Raw genomic sequence first — 15,801 nt, forward strand, 5'->3', positions numbered from 1 at the left:
CCGGCGTCCGGCCCCCGGCCCCCCTTTCCCCCCAGGCCCCCCCTCCCCCGGCCCCCGCCCCCACCCCGGCCCCCCCTCCCCCGGGCCCCGCACCCTCCGCTCTCGGCGGGGCTGACTTGACTGGGAAGGGGCAGTGGTCCCGAGGACAGTCTCGCTCCGGCTCTCAGAGCCCAGGACCCGGGATGGGGGTGGAGCAGCGGTCATGTGTGGCCCCCGGCAAGTCCCCTCCATCCCGAAGAACAACGTGCACGTGCAGGAAGGGGAAGAGGGCGGGTACGCGCCGACCCAGCCCTTAACCCCTACCCCCAGCTTCACCCGACCCGGACCTGACCCTTGACCCTGAGGCCGGTCCTAGTCTTCAGCCTCTAACACTCGGCTCACCGGAGGCCTCCAACCCGCTCCGGACCCCGACCGCCCTAGGAACCCCTACCCGCTCCCAGCCCCACCCCGACGGCGGGAGCCGAACGCAGAGACTATGCTGGGGCTGCCTGAGGTCGCCATCCAGCAGCGGACCCCGCCCTCTCGAAGTAGTGGGGCCACAGAGCCCTGGGTCGAGGCCAAGAGCCCCGACAGTCGGAAAGTGGCGAGAGTTGGCGGAGAGAGCCGAGGGAGGACTTGGGCAGGCTGAGGGTTGACGGCGCGGGCCGAGTGGTGACGGGGAGAGCCGAGGGAGGATTCGTGTAGCGTCGAAGGTTGGCGGAGCAGGCCGAGTGGCGGCGGGGAGGGCCGAGGGAGGACGAGTGCCCAGGGGAGGACGGTCGGACGCGGCGGGGTGGCGGCCAGGCGCGCTGCGCGTTTCCCGAGAAGGCCCGGGAGGGCTGAAGGACGGGCACCCGGGAGTGCTGGGGGGAGCAGCCGAGGGGCCACGGAAGGCCCAGGACGCTCGATGGGGCTCCAGATGGGCCGTGAGGGCGGAGAACGGACAAGGAACGACGGGCGGCGCGCGGGCGGGGGGCTCGGGACCCCCAGGCCGGGCCTCTTGCCCAGCCGGGCCTGACCGGACCTGACCCGCTGGCGGCCGGTGTGCGGTTCCGTGGTTGGCGGCGCAGCGGCCCGAGCCGGGGGATGGCCGTGTTCGGGGTCCGCCCGTGGGCTGCGCGCGCTGGTTGTGGGGCGCTTCTGGGAGTGAGCCTCGGGGGGCTGGGGGCGCGGCCGGGGTCAGGGACCCTCGCTCTCGGGTGCCCAGCGCCCGCGGGGACCGTCTAGCGCTCAGAGGGTGGCCACACGCCCCCCTGCACCGCAGCCTCCACCCTTCCCCGAGAAGTCCCCGGGGCTCCGGGGCGGAGCCGGGGTGGCCGTGACGACCTGCGGCACCCGCCAGGGCTCGGAGGGGCCGCACACACCCGCGCTGAACCGCGTCCCGAGCCGTCGCCCTGACCCGGAGGACGCCTGCGAGGGCCCTGACCCGGAGGACGCCTGCGAGGGCCGTGACCCGGAGGACGCCTGCCGAGGGCCCGGACCCGGAGGACGCCTGCCGAGGGCCCAGACCCGGAGGACGCCTGCGAGGGCCCTGACCCGGAGGACGCCTGCGAGGGCCCTGACCCGGAGGACGCCTGCGAGGGCCCTGACCCGGAGGACGCCTGCGAGGGTGTCCCGGGAACACTGAAGCTCTTGCGGGTTCTTTCAACCAAACATCCGAACAAAACGCCTGCTTCCACGGAATGGTGCGGACCTTAACAAGAAAGATGGTCTCACCCGCCAGCAACGAGCTGGGAAACAGCAGAACCGCAATTCGGGACTATCGGGGGACGACGAAGCCCTCCACAAATCCGGCCATCGAAGGGAGGACCTTTGTTTTATGGGAACAAAGGAAGAAGTCGGGAACTGTTGTTTGGAACGAAAATCTAATCGACACACACGGGTAGGCGCCAGATTCTCCGCATTCTCCCCATTTTGTTGTAGCTGCTCCTTGGTTTCCTTCCAATCTGCATGGCACCCACCATAGCTCTGTGTCACCCCCAGTGTCACCCCCAAGGGCACCGCTGCCCAAAGACTGCCCTCCCCTCGCCATGTACAGGCCAACAGCTTGACAGTGTCCACGCCTGTTTAGGAGTGAGCCGGGAGACCAGCGGTCAGCTAGGAGTGCTATCCCCACAGCAGGAGGGAGCCTTCGTCCAGCCCAAAGAGGCCAGTCTAAGCTGGGCTCTAGCTCCAAAGGCTTCCCCAGCAGCCGGGCCGCCAGGTAACTGTCCCCGAGTGGAGCCTGAGTTCCACCTAGTGCATGGGTTTGGTGGAGCTGCAGTGAGTCCCTGCTGGACGGTGCTGAGAGGCGCTCTGCTCTCCAAGCCCTAAGGACAGATGATGCTCCTAGGGGAGTGCTGGGCCCTGTGTTCTGGCCCGGATCTGCTACTAAGGTTATAGCACCAGACACAATGTCTTTTCTAGGCTCCTTTTTTTCTTGCTAGCGTTTTTTCTGTTTATCTAATAAATATGTCATTAACATTAACCTTTGAAAGGGAAAATTATCCTAAAGAGAAGCAGTTTGAGCACAAAAATTTACACGCAAGTCAGTCGAACAAAACAGAGATTCCAGAACTAAATCCACACTTTTCTGGTCAATTGATCTGTGACAAAGGAGGCAAGAATATACAGTGTAAAAAGTTCTCTTCAACAAATGGTGTTGGGAAAACTGGACATGCCAAAGAATGAAAGTGGACCACGTTATGGCACCATACACAACATAAACACACTGTGTTAAAGACCTAAATGTGAGGGGCGCCTGGATGGCTCAGTGGGTTAAAGCCTCTGCCTTCAGCTCAGGTCATGATCCTAGGGTCCTGGGATTGAGCCCCTCATCAGGCTCTCTGCTCAGCGGGGAGCCTGCTTCCTCCTCTCTCTCTGCCTGCCTCTCTGCCTACTTGTGATCTCTCTCTCTCAGTCAAATAAATAAAATCTTAAAAAAAAAAAAAAAGACCTAAATGTGAGACCTGAAACCATAAAATTCCAAAAAGAGAGCACAGGCAGTAATGTTTCCAACATCAGCCATAACACCATCTTTCTAGATATGTCTCCTGAGGCAAGGGAAACAAAAGCAAAATTAAACTACTGGGTTTACATGAAAATAAAAAGCTTTCACACAGCAGAGGAAACCATCAGCAAAACAAAAAGGCAACCTAGGGAATGGGAGAAGATATTTGCAAAGAACATATCCACTAAGGGATTAATACCCAAAACACAAAGAATTCATATAACTCAACACACAAAAATCCAAATAATCCAATTAAAAATGGGCAGAGGGTCTAAATCACATTTTCCCAAAGAAGACAGACATATGAAAAGCTTCACAACATTATTGATCATCAGGGAATCCAAATTAAAACCACAATGAGATATCACTATGTATCTATCAGAATGGCTAAAATAAAAAACACAAGTAATGAGTTGGTGAGGATGTGGGGAAAAACAGAATATTCATGCACAGTTGGGAATGCAAACTAGTCAGCCACTATGGAGTTTCCTCAGAAAATTAGAAATAGAATGACCATATGATCCGGTAATTCCACTACTGGGTATTTACCCAAAGAACACTAATTTGAAAAGATATATGTACCCCTATGTTTATAGCAGGATTATTTACGATAGCCCCAGTGTCCATCAATAGATGAATGGACAAAGAAGACGTGAGATACACACACACAATGGAAGACTACTCGACCATTAAAAAAAAAATCCTGCCATTTGCAACAGCAACTGTATTTGTTGCTGTATTTTCCTCCTCTGCTTCCTGCCACTATACACTAACCTGTAGTCAAGCATGGTGTGCTCTGTTTACAGACGGACAGTCATGATAAAACCCTCAAGCTCTAATGACCCCTCTATCCCGCTCGTCCCTCTGGCTGCAGCTCCCATACTTGCCCCTACTCTGGCTTAGTACCTCCAGAAATTGCAAGTAGATAGACAGATATCCTTCCCTCTTTGCACTCTGCACACCCCAGTATTGTTCATAGGTTACCCTTCTTCTAAAAATAACCAGATTTGTTTTCTGCTGCTTATAGCTTAGACTAATCATTTGACTTTAATAATCTATTTCTACCATCTCAAAATCCAGCTGACCTAAGACTTCCTTCGAAAGACCCACTTCCAAAGACTTTTATCTGCCTGAACCTCGTATGGCTTCCCCCTCCCCACTTTCTACTGCAAAAAAAGGTAAGAACATAGAAATAGATAAGCCAGTAGCCACTCCGGATATTTCAAACCTTGGAAACTATTAATCAGGCATGAATCGCATAAAAATATTTACTGTTAGAACTAATATGGATGTTATAACCAACTATTATTAGTGGCAAAGGCTGCAAACCTGTGACACAGTCACTCCTTCTCATACCTTCATCTCAGGAGCAGATGAAGGATCAAATCAAAGGCAACAGAAGAAAAAGATTAGCAATAGCACATATTTAATAAGTCCTTTAAAGACATTTCAACCCTGGGACCCCTGGGTGGCTCAGTTGGTTGGACGACTGCCTTCGGCTCAGGTCATGATCCCGGAGTCCCGGGATCGAGTCCCGCATCGGGCTCCCAGCTCCACAGGGAGTCTGCTTCTCCCTCTGACTTTCTCCTTGCTCATGCTCTCTCTCACTGTCTCTCTCTCAAATAAATAAATAAAATCTTTAAAAAAAAAAAAAAAGACATTTCAACCCTTCCCATGCAGAAAAAGCAGATCCTGTGTTATTCCTCTCTTAGAGGCAAAGTAGAGGATAAGAGACTCCTGCCTCCACTGTGTTGCTCCCGTGATGTGAGGGTATTTGGAAACCCAGACAAACAGTTTAGCTGAGGCAGAAAGTTGGAAATGAACCAAGGCCTAAGGGACAGATGAGGCCTTCTCTCAGGGTCTCACCGTAAGTCTAGATCTCATGCACTTAAGCCATAGGAAAGGGAAAATTCTCCCACAGAAGGAAGAGGAGAATTCATAGATAAACTCCCAAGTCCCAGCACTGGAAAAGGTTACTTTCCCACCATCATAATCCGGAGCAGCTCCAATCTGCCTTGGACAGTAGGACAGAATCTGGAAGGGCTCGGGGCTAGTGTCTGTGTACATGCCAGCTGAAGACAGCTGCAGGGTCCAGAATCATTCCTCGGGGCTGACGCTGAGAAATCCTCTTCTCACCACTGACTCTCTTGCCACTTCCACCAGGTAGAATGTTGGCCATATTTCATTTTCTTGTGGCCACTCCTCCTCCAACTCTTCACTCTCGTTTCTATATCCAGTGGAACCGTAACCATCGGTAGTGCCCGTTAATCCACCAAGACTGCTAGTGCCCAACACGCCCCTGGCTGCACCCCAGTACTTCGTTGCTGCTGCTTCTCCTCTGCGTCCCACCATATCCTGTCCACTTTCACTTCCCGGTACGCTTTGCCCCATGTGAAGGCCTTACTGCCCAGCACCCCAGGCTCAGGGTCAAATCTCGGACCATGCTGGTATTTGTTCATCCGCAAGCCAGTGGGTATCATCCTCTTCCCATTCAGGGACACTGAGAGGAAACCATCGGCTGTCTGCGAATTCAGGATGATCCCCACTGTGGGGTCAAGGGGATAGAGAGATGGCATCGTAAGATATCAAGGGAGATTGTTCCCTTAGGTTCTGGGGCCTTCTGACCATGATGGGAGATTCCTTTCAGGGACCAGGATACAGATTGCACTGGACCCAGTGCTCATACTATGCAGAGGGTGAAGAAAGGCCAGGGAGAGAATTCGAGAGCATGAGCATCACAATAAGACTCAGGAGGAAAGAAGAGAGGAGCTGTTATCATTATGGTCAAGAAACTTTGGGGAAAGTTTTGCGGTTTTGAACTCTGAGATCTCAGGATAAAGAATGTGGTTACATTAGCCACCGCAAAGACCTTCCTGTTGAAGGAGCTGATCCATGAGGGATGCCGCACAGGCGAGCTGTAATTCAGGGTAGCAGAGTTTACTCTAAGGTGAACATCAGCCACTGTCCCCTCCAGACACTCACTGGTCTTATACTCCAGATCCCTCTGCAGTTTTCTAGAAAGGAAGAAGTAAAGGGCAGTAAGCAGTCCTGACACGTCTTCCAGCTCCGATGCTCTTACTGTCGGTCAACACTATTTGAAAAGGTGGCTGGGCATGATGAAAGCCCAAACCACACCAAGAAGTCAATGCAGGAGACACACCGAGGTGCCTAATCTACTGCTGGACCCATCTGCTGTTCACACCCAGTGCTTCCTTATGGAGCCTTCGAGCACATTCTCTGGGCTTTCACCACATCTTCAACTTCTAGTCCTAAGTCACACCGCTTCTCTCCACTTGCACAGACACTTCTTTGAGATTAATTCTCAAAGTAATAATCTTATTTAATTATCCCAGTATTTTTTATTCTTTTATTTTTAAGTATGATTAAAGACACATAACATAAAATTTACTCTTTAGATGTTAGGCGCATGGTTCAGTAGGGCTATGTATATCTACACTGTTGTACAACCAATTTTCACAATGGTTTTATCCTGCAAAACCGAAAGTCTGTAATCATGAAACCACAACCCCTGTTCCCCCTCCTTCTAACCACTGGCCACCGACCTTCTACTTTCTTTTCCGATGGAATTGGTTGCTTTAGATCATTCCTCTAAGCAGAATCATACCATATTTGGCATTTTGTGACAGTCCTCTTTAACTCAGCACAATGTCTCTAATGTTTAACCATGTATCCGTGTTACCCAGAGCTTCCCAATATTTTACCTCACTTCTAGACACAAAATACCTTTTCATCAGCTCTGGGACCTACTTGGACTCTACCTTAGTCCAGGTAACATCCTTAGACTGCTGTGTGGACAGACTCCCTGATTTGCACTGACTGACTCTCCTTCCCCAATGTCCCTGCCCACTGTGAATGTCCTCCATAGAAGCAGGCAGCCATGAGAACCCAAGGCCAGAGCCAAACCCTAAGGAAACATTACAGAGAAAGAAAGGGGGTTTTCTGGGCCCAGAGCCCACCCTTCACCCATTCCTTTACCATTGAATCCTCTGATTCCTTTCTCTAAAGAACGAAGTTTATCCGCAAACTCTTCTGCCCGCTTTTTGATTGCAGCACTGATAGGCCAGAACTTCTTCCGGGGGGCACCTGGAGAAAATAGAGGCACAGAAGGAGCTCCTGAAAGAAGAGCAGGATTGAACACATCAGCACACACACACACACACACACACACACACACACCAACAAGGCACACAGGGTGGGGAGCAAGACACACATCCAGGCATCCAGCTCCACATAAGCACTGAAGAGTAAAATGCACATAATTCTGAAGAAAGGGTGGTGATCCAAGTGCTCTCTACCCAACAATATGTCAATTTTATGTGGTGTTAAAAGAAGAAAATCATTTTCCACCTTGGAGGTTCACTGAAACATGCTACTAATAGTTCAACTTCTCAAGAAATTACCTGAGGATATACATCAAATAAATTAAAATTTAAATATAACTTTAAATTTTAATTTTAAAGAAGCCTTTAAATTTGTCAGATTTTAAACCAAAGACTATAAGAGATGAAGAGGGAAACTATAATCTATCCAACAAGATAGATTATATCTATCTATCCAACAAGAGTTGACAATTGTAAATATGCTCCTAGCTTGGGAGCAGCCAATTATATAAACCACTTAATAGCAAAATTAAAGAAACACATTGATAATAATACAATTATAGTAGGGGATTTTAACATCCCAGTCACAACAATGGACAGATCGACTAAGCCGAAGATCAACAAGAAAGAAAGGACTTTGAATGACACACTGGACCTGATGGACATCACAGATACAATCAGAACATTCCATTCCATTCCATAGCAATGGAATATACATTCCTCTCAAGTGCACATGGAACATATTCCAGAATAGATCACATACTGGGTAACAAATCTGGTCTCTACTGGTACCAAAATATTGGAATTATTCCCCACATATTCTCAGACAACAGTGAGTTCAAACTTGAACTCAATCACAAAAGGTAATTTGGAAGGAACTCAAACACCTGCTTGTTCCCTCAAACACTTTAGAGCACCCTGCTAAAGAATGATTGGGTCAACCAGGAAATTACAGAAGAATTTTTTAAAATTCATGCAAACACATGAAAATGAAAACACAACTGTTCAGAACCTTTGGGATGTAGCAGAGGTGGTCCTAAAAGGCAATATATAACAATACAAGCATTTCTCAAGAAACAGAAAAAGTGGAGCCCCTGGGTGGCTCAGTGGGTTAAAGCACTGCCTTCAGCTCAGGTCATGATCTCAGGGTCCTGGGATCGAGCCCCGCATCGGGCTCTCTGCTCAGTGGGGAGCCTGCTTCCTCCTCTCTCTCTGCCTGCCTCTCTGCCTGCTTGTGATCTCTCTCTGTCAAATAAATAAATAAAATCTTCAAACTTTCACTCTTCACAGATGACATCAGACTTTATGTGGAAAATCCAAAAGACTCCACCCCAACAGGAATTCAGCAGTGTGGCAATAAATAAAATGAATGCACAGAAGCCACTTGCATTTCTATGCACTAACAATGAGGCAGAAGAGAGAGAAACTAAGGAATCGATCCCATTTACAATTGCACCAAAAACCACAAGATAACTAGGAATAAATCTAAACAAAGAGGTAAAGGGTCTGCATTCTGAAAACTACAGAACACTCATGAAAAAAATTGAAGTAGACACAAAGAAATGGAAAAAGATTCCATGCTCATGGATTAGAAGAATAAACATTGTTAAAATGTCTATGCTACCTAGAGCAATCCACACATTCAATGCAATCCTTATCACAATACCATCAACATTTTTCTCAAAGCTGGAACAAAATAATCCTAAAAATTGTACGGAACCAGAAAAAAACCCAAATAGCCAAAGGAATGTTGAAAAAAAAAAAAGCTGATGGCATCACAATGCCAAAATTCAAACTATATTACAAAACTGTAATCATCAAGACAATATGGTAGTGACACAAAAACAAACACATAGATCAATGGAACAGACAGAACCCAGAGAACCCAGAAATGGACACTCAGCTCTATGGTCAACTAATCTTTGGCAAACCAGGAAAGAATATCCAATGGAAAAAAAGACCATTTCTTCAACAAATGGTGCTGGGAAAATTATATAGAGGAGTGAAAGTGGACCATTCACTTATACCATACACAAAGATAATCTCAAAATGGATGAAAGACCTCAATGTGAGACAGGAATCCATCAAAATCCTAGAGAAGAACACAGGCAGCAACCTCTCTGACCTCAGTCACAGCATCTTCTTGCTAGACATGTCTCTAAAAACAAGAGAAACAAAGACAAAAATAAACTATTGGGACTTCCTCAAGATAAAAAGCTTCTACACAGCAAAAGAAACAGTCAACAAAACTAAAGGCAGCATATAGAATGGGAGAAGATATTTGCAAATGACATATCAGATAAAGGGCTAGTATCCAAGATCAGTAAATAACTTCTCAAACTCAACACCCAAAAACAAAGAATCCAGTCAAGAAAGGGGCAAGAAGGGGCACCTGGGTGGCTCAATGGGTTAAGCCCCTGGCTTCAGCTCAGGTCATGATCCTGCTGAGCAGGCAGCCCGATGCGGGGTTTGATCCCAGGATTGAGCCCCACATTGGCGGGGGGGGGGGGGTATCTGCTCAGCGGGGAGCCTGCTTCCCTTCCTCTCTCTCTGCCTGCCTCTCTGCCTACTTGTGATCTCTGTCTATCAAATAAATAGATAAAATCTTTTTTTTAAATGGGGGGTGGGGCAAGAGACATGAACAGACATTTCTCCAAAGAAGACATATAAATGACCAACAGACACATGAGAAAAATGTTCCTTCCACATCACTTGGCATGGGGGAAATACAAATCAAAACTGCCATGAAATACCACCTCACACCAGTCAGAATGGCTAAAACTGACAAGAGGAAAAACAAATGTTGGTGAGGATACAGATAAGGGGAACCTCTTACACTGCTGGTCAGAATGTAAGCTGGTGCAGCCACCCTGGAAAACAGTACGGAGGTTCTTCAAGACATTAAAAATAGAGCTACCCTATGACCCAGTGATTGTGCTACTAGGTATTTATCCCAAAGATACAAATGTAGTGATCTGAAGGGGCACTCCAATGTTTATCCCAGTATCCACAATAGCCAGACTATGAAAAGAACTGAGATGTCCATCCACAAATGATGGATAAAGATGTGGTCCATACATACAATGGAATATTACTCAGCCATCAAAGGATGAAATCTTGCCATTTACATCAACATGGATAGAACTGAAGGGTATTGTGTTGAGCAAAATAAGTCAATCAGAGAAAGATAATTATCATATGGACTCACTCATATGTAGAATTTAAGAAACAAAGCAGATAATCATAGGATAAGGGAGGGATAAATAAAGTAAGATGAAATCAGAGAGGGAGACAAACCGTAAGAACTGCAGGAAACAAACTAAGGGTTGCTGGAGGGGAGGTTGGGGGCGGGGGTAACGGGGTGATGGGTATTAAAGATGGCATGGGATGTGATGAGCACAGGGTATTTTTTTCTAGGATTTATTTATTTATTTATTTATTTATTTGACAGAGAGAAAGCATAAGCAGGGGAGCAGCAGGCAGACGGAGAGGGAGTAGCAGGCTCCCCACTGGGCAGGGATCCTGACGTGGGGCTGGGGATCCTAGGGTCATGACCTGAGCCGCAGGCAGATGCTTAACCAACTGAGCCACCCAGGTGCCCCAACACTGGGTATTTTATGCAGTTAATGAATTACTGAACTCTACATCTAAAACTAATGGTACACTATATATTAACTAATTGAATTTAAATAAAGTAAGTTAAAAAAAGAAATCAAAAATAAAAATTAAAAGCTTTAAATCATATAGATATACTTATGTATACATTTGTATAATATATATATGTATAGCTGAGCTTTAAATTTAGCTGAGCAGAGATACCTAAGCTAAATACAAAATCAAAGAAATCTGAATTCTTAATCTTATTATCAGAAAGGACTGAATTTAAGGCAGAAAGCTATTAAATAAGACAACAGAAAATATTTATGTTACTGAGAGTATTATAATCCACAACTGAGATACAACTGCCATTAAACATCCCACAGGGAGAAAAAGCATCAAAGTGTAGAAAAGCTAAACTATCAGAATAAAAAATGGGTAAGAACTGATTGCTAGTAGGAATCTTGGGCTGACCTATCTTAGTTCATGACATCTCAAGAAGTCAAAAAATTATGTATCAATACAAAACACCTTAATAACAAAATTACTAAGGGAAACCTCATGGAGATATATCAAATCCTATTCCAAGGAAATTTGAGTGTTTGGAACAGTCACAAGAATTTACAACATGTAAACACAGAATACCTTGATAAAGGGCAAAAGGTAGAAAGACCAACACTCCGTCTGATCACAGTATTTAAAACTATGAATGACAAACTATTAGGGAAAAACAAATCCAGCACCACTGACAAATATTCTCTTCCCTACACAAATTTTATGCTAAAAAGCAAACCAAAGTCAGAATTTCAAAATACCTCAAAAACAACAGTCGCTAAAGTAGTGTGCACTGGAAATTATGGTATTCATCAAAAGCAGGACTATGAGCCTGCTTTTGAGTAAAAAAAAAAACAAAACATTAAATTTAGGGGGAAAAAGACAGGTAAGTAGAGGAGACAAAAGCAGAAATACACCAAATAAGAAATGAAAAATATTCAGAGATAAAAAGGAAATTAAATTTAAGAACATTATTTTGACCAACTATGCAAATGCTTTTGAAAATGTAATAAAAAAATGATGACTTTCCAGAATACATAAATACTAAATTTTCCAATTAAAAATAGAGAGGGAAGAAAAAAAAAAGGAAGGATTGCCTGGGTGGCTCAGTTAGTTAAGCATCCGACACTGGTTTCGGCTCAGGTCCTGAGCTCATGGTGTTGAGATCAATCCTGGTATCAGCTCTGAGCTCAGCAGAAAGTCTGCTTGAGACCCTCTCCTGCCCTCTCCCCCTCCCCCAGCTTGTTCTCTCTCTCTTAAGGAAAAAAAAAAGAGTGAATTTTTTTGAAAATAGAAACTTTATGTTTCTTATAAAGAGACATATAAAAAATAGGTATCTTATGGTTATTGGTGCCATTATAAATAGATAGGGTCCTTGATTTCTCTTTATGCTGCTTCCTTATTGGTGTATATAAATGTAATAGATTTCTCTAGCTTGATTTTGTATTCTGCAATGTTACTGAGTCACCATATTATACTCCTGAAACTAATACTACACTGTAAGTTAACTAACTCAAATTCAGATAAAAACTATAAAACAGGCAGGCAGAAAAAGATTCAAGTGTTTGTAGTTAGTAGAGAAGCATATGGGAAAGGGCGTACACTTCATGGCTTGAACCGACACTGTGTGTGATGCATCTTTCAAATAACATCTTTTTCATGATTATACTAAAAATAATAATAAAGCAAATAAAAATAACGCATAAAGACTGAGAGTTAAAAGGATAGAGCTACCGTCCTAACACAAGTTACACGACAGTGAACTTTATAGAAATCCCCGCCATTCCATGGAAGGCCTTTCGGCTTACTCGAGTCCAAGAACCTCTCTTGGAACAATCTTCTTTCCAGCCCTCATCAGATTTTAGTAATTTTGGAAAAAGAAAACAAAGAGCCACTTAAGTAGTTAAGAAAAAAAAAAAAAAAAAAAGTCAGGCAGCACTTCCCTGCTCACTGTGTCACTGGGGTGCTGGGGAGAAGAGAAAACAGGGTCATGGACAGTAGGACCCCGGAGCTGCCACCATTCCCTGCTGTGGACATCGGGGCTGGGTGCGCAGCAACACCAGGCCGCGACCCAGCGCGGCGGACCCGGACTGCGCTGCTCCACAGAGGGCATCTGCCTCTCTGCACACGCCGCCTCTCCTTCCTCCATCCGAGTCCCAGGCTACTGCACGCGGGCAACCCTCCCTGCTCTATTCCCAGGCCCTCCGGGGGCTCAGCCTGGCCCAGAAGTCCTACGCTCGGCTGGCCCCACCCCACTGGTCTCGTCCTCCCCGTCGTGTCCGCCCCGGGGTCGGGGTGCCTGTCCCTTTCTGTCCTCCGCACAGCCTGCGCCACCGGTCATCACCAGCTCGCGCAAGCCCCTCACCGTGGTTAGCTCCAAGTCTTTGCTTTTTCAAGGCCAACACTAAGGACCTCTTCTTCCATGAAGCCTTCCCTCACCACATCCTGGTCCTTTCCAGAATTCCCGTGGCCTCCAGTCGGATCACAAGACTTAACATTTGATTATTTGTTGTCATTACAAATGCATACATTTCACTACCTCATTGTACAGACTGCATATTCCTACCCCCTGCCCACTGCAATTTGGGACCTAAATCCTACTGGCTGGCTGACTAAGGCTTATCAGTGACTTCAATAAATGAGAATAAAACTTTTTTCTCTCTCTTTTTTAAAAAGATTATATTTGTCAGAGAGAGAGATCAAGCAGGCAGAGCTTGATCAAGGAGGCAGAGGGAGAAGCAAGCTCCCCGCGGAGCAGGGAGCCTGACTCGGAGCTCGGTCCCAGGACCCTAGAATCATGACCTGAGCAGAAGGCACACACTCAACCGACTGAGCCCCCCGGGCGCCCCACAACTTTTCTCTCTTGACTCCTGGTCCAAGTCTCATGCCGATGGGGGGCCCGCACTGCAGCTTAGGGCAAGACGAGCCACACCAAGTCGAGTTGGTTCCTCACCTGCAGAAGCTCTACTGCCGGCTGCTGAGGCTTTTCTTCCGACTCAGAAATCAGGGCTCCAAGTCGGAGCACTTGCTCAGAGTCCTTGCTGACCGGGCCGCGCCTGCCTTCGCCCGCTCCTGCGCAATCCCTTCCAGCGGCTCCAGCAGGCCCTGCGCGCTCTCTCTCTCTGGCTCAAGAACTGCTGCCCCGGTTCAAACACTGACGCAGTGTCCTGCTGTGGCTCTGCAATTGCGTCTGCAGAAAAAGCAGAAAGAGAAAGGGGCTTCTCCTGAGAGGCTCGTGCGGGAGATCTTCTGGGGGGCAGTGATCCCTGGGTCACCCTCCTCCCCACTCCCCGATGCCCGCCACCCACAGGTGTCCCAGAGACTTTGCTCGCCAGCAGGGCCTCAAGCCCATCTTCTCCCGAAGACTGAAATTCCTCAGTCCTATCCCTGTCTCCCTTCAGAATCTTCAGATGCTTTAAAATTTTACCCCGTGGAATTAACACGGATATGGTCAAGGTGAACAGGAAAATGCCCTCCTAACAAAAGAGAGATTCAAAGTGATTCCAGAGTAAAACCGGTAGCACAGTAACAGTCATGTGTAACAGTTTCCGATCTAGTTAACAAAGAAGAAACAAAGCGAATGCTATGCTAGTTAGAACGATTGCTTAGGCTTGAGATACAAGTTTATTATCATTAATAATGAAACATACCGTGTGGTTCTTACTTACAGTCTCCATCAAAATTATCGACAATTTACATTTTAATGAATTAATAACCTAGAAATAAAAGAGAAGCTCAAAACTGAAAGTGAAGGAAAGCGTATATAATAACCCCAAATTGAAAGAAATGACAAAGTTGGTTTTAAGAATCCTGTCCGTCAAGGAGAAAAGAGAAACCATTAATTGCTTAATTCTTTGTTAGCAGACGGAAGGAAACATACTAGCACCTCAGGGGAAATAATATCTTCCCTGAGATTAAGCTCCGAATGAAATCCATACAGGACAAAATACCATCAGAACTATTTCGACAGTCATGTGCTAGAACACACACCAGTTGAAGCTGACGTCAGGGGCTGTCGAGAGTGCTGGTGTCCTGTACGGCTAGTGGAGGCCTGTTCCAAATGCCTCAGAAGACAGACAGTCAGGGCAACAGGACAGACTGACTATTATAGAAAGATATGGGAACAAACCAGTTCTACTACCAAACTTCAAAGGGCAGTGCTTTACCAAGAACTTTCACCTAACACTTGTTAGGACAGCTACTTTCTTAAAAAAGAAACAGAAGATAACAAGTCTTGAGGACCATGTGAAGAAAAGGGAGCCCTGCTGCATTCCTGGTGGACATGTTGCCTAATGTGGCCATCATGGAAAACACTGTGGACGCGCCTTAAACAGTTAAAAGCAGAATTACCAAATGATCCAGCAATCCAGCTTCTAAATGTTTATCCAAAGGAATTAAATGACGCCTGTACTCCTGTGTTCGTTGCAGCATTATCCAACTGTCCATCAACCGATGAATAGATAAAGAAAATGTGGTATTTGCAAACAATGGAACATTCCTCAGCCTCACAAAAGAAGGAAATGCTGGAGGACATCATGCTAGGCGAAAATAGCCAGACACCAAACGACAAATACTGTGTGATCTTACTTGTAAGTGGAAATAGTCAAACTCAGAAGCCAAGATGGGAACGGAGGTTGCCAGGGGCTGGAGGGAGGGAACAGGGACACAGCGGTCAACGGATTCAGTTTCAGTCTGGAGATATCTCTACAGCAAAGTACTTACAGCTAATAATACAGTATTGTATACTTAAAATTTGCTAAGAGGGGGGCATCTGGGTGGCTCAGTGGGTTAAGCCGCTGCCTTCGGCTCAGGTCATGAGCTCAGGGTCCTGGGATCGAGTCCTGCATCGGGCTCTCTGCTCATCAGGGAGCCTGCTTCCTCCTCTCTCTCTGCCTACCTCTCTGCCTATCTATGATCTCTGTCTGTCAAATAAATAAATAAAATCTAAAAAAAAAAAATTTGCTAAGAGGATTAATCTTACCTTATATTAAGTATTCTTACTATGCACATACACACACAATGATAATAATAAAGAGGGTGGGAAGAAACTCCCCGAGGCCA

At 46.5% G+C, this 15,801-nt stretch overlaps 1 long non-coding RNA gene across 1 annotated transcript in view; it reads right to left on the minus strand.

The window, feature by feature from the left end:
• The window catches only part of LOC132017732 (uncharacterized), a 25,084-nt gene extending 11,161 nt beyond the window's left edge, over positions 1–13,923 (minus strand). The window contains exons 1-2 of the long non-coding RNA XR_009404392.1: positions 13,694–13,923; positions 6,965–7,072 (exon numbers count right to left, since the gene is read on the minus strand). This is a non-coding gene — a long non-coding RNA (uncharacterized LOC132017732). The remainder of the gene's footprint in view (positions 1–6,964; positions 7,073–13,693) is intronic.
• Between the last annotated feature and the right edge of the window lie 1,878 nt (positions 13,924–15,801).

Source organism: Mustela nigripes, chromosome 5, assembly GCF_022355385.1.
Source record: "Mustela nigripes isolate SB6536 chromosome 5, MUSNIG.SB6536, whole genome shotgun sequence".
Lineage (NCBI taxonomy): Eukaryota > Metazoa > Chordata > Mammalia > Carnivora > Mustelidae > Mustela > Mustela nigripes.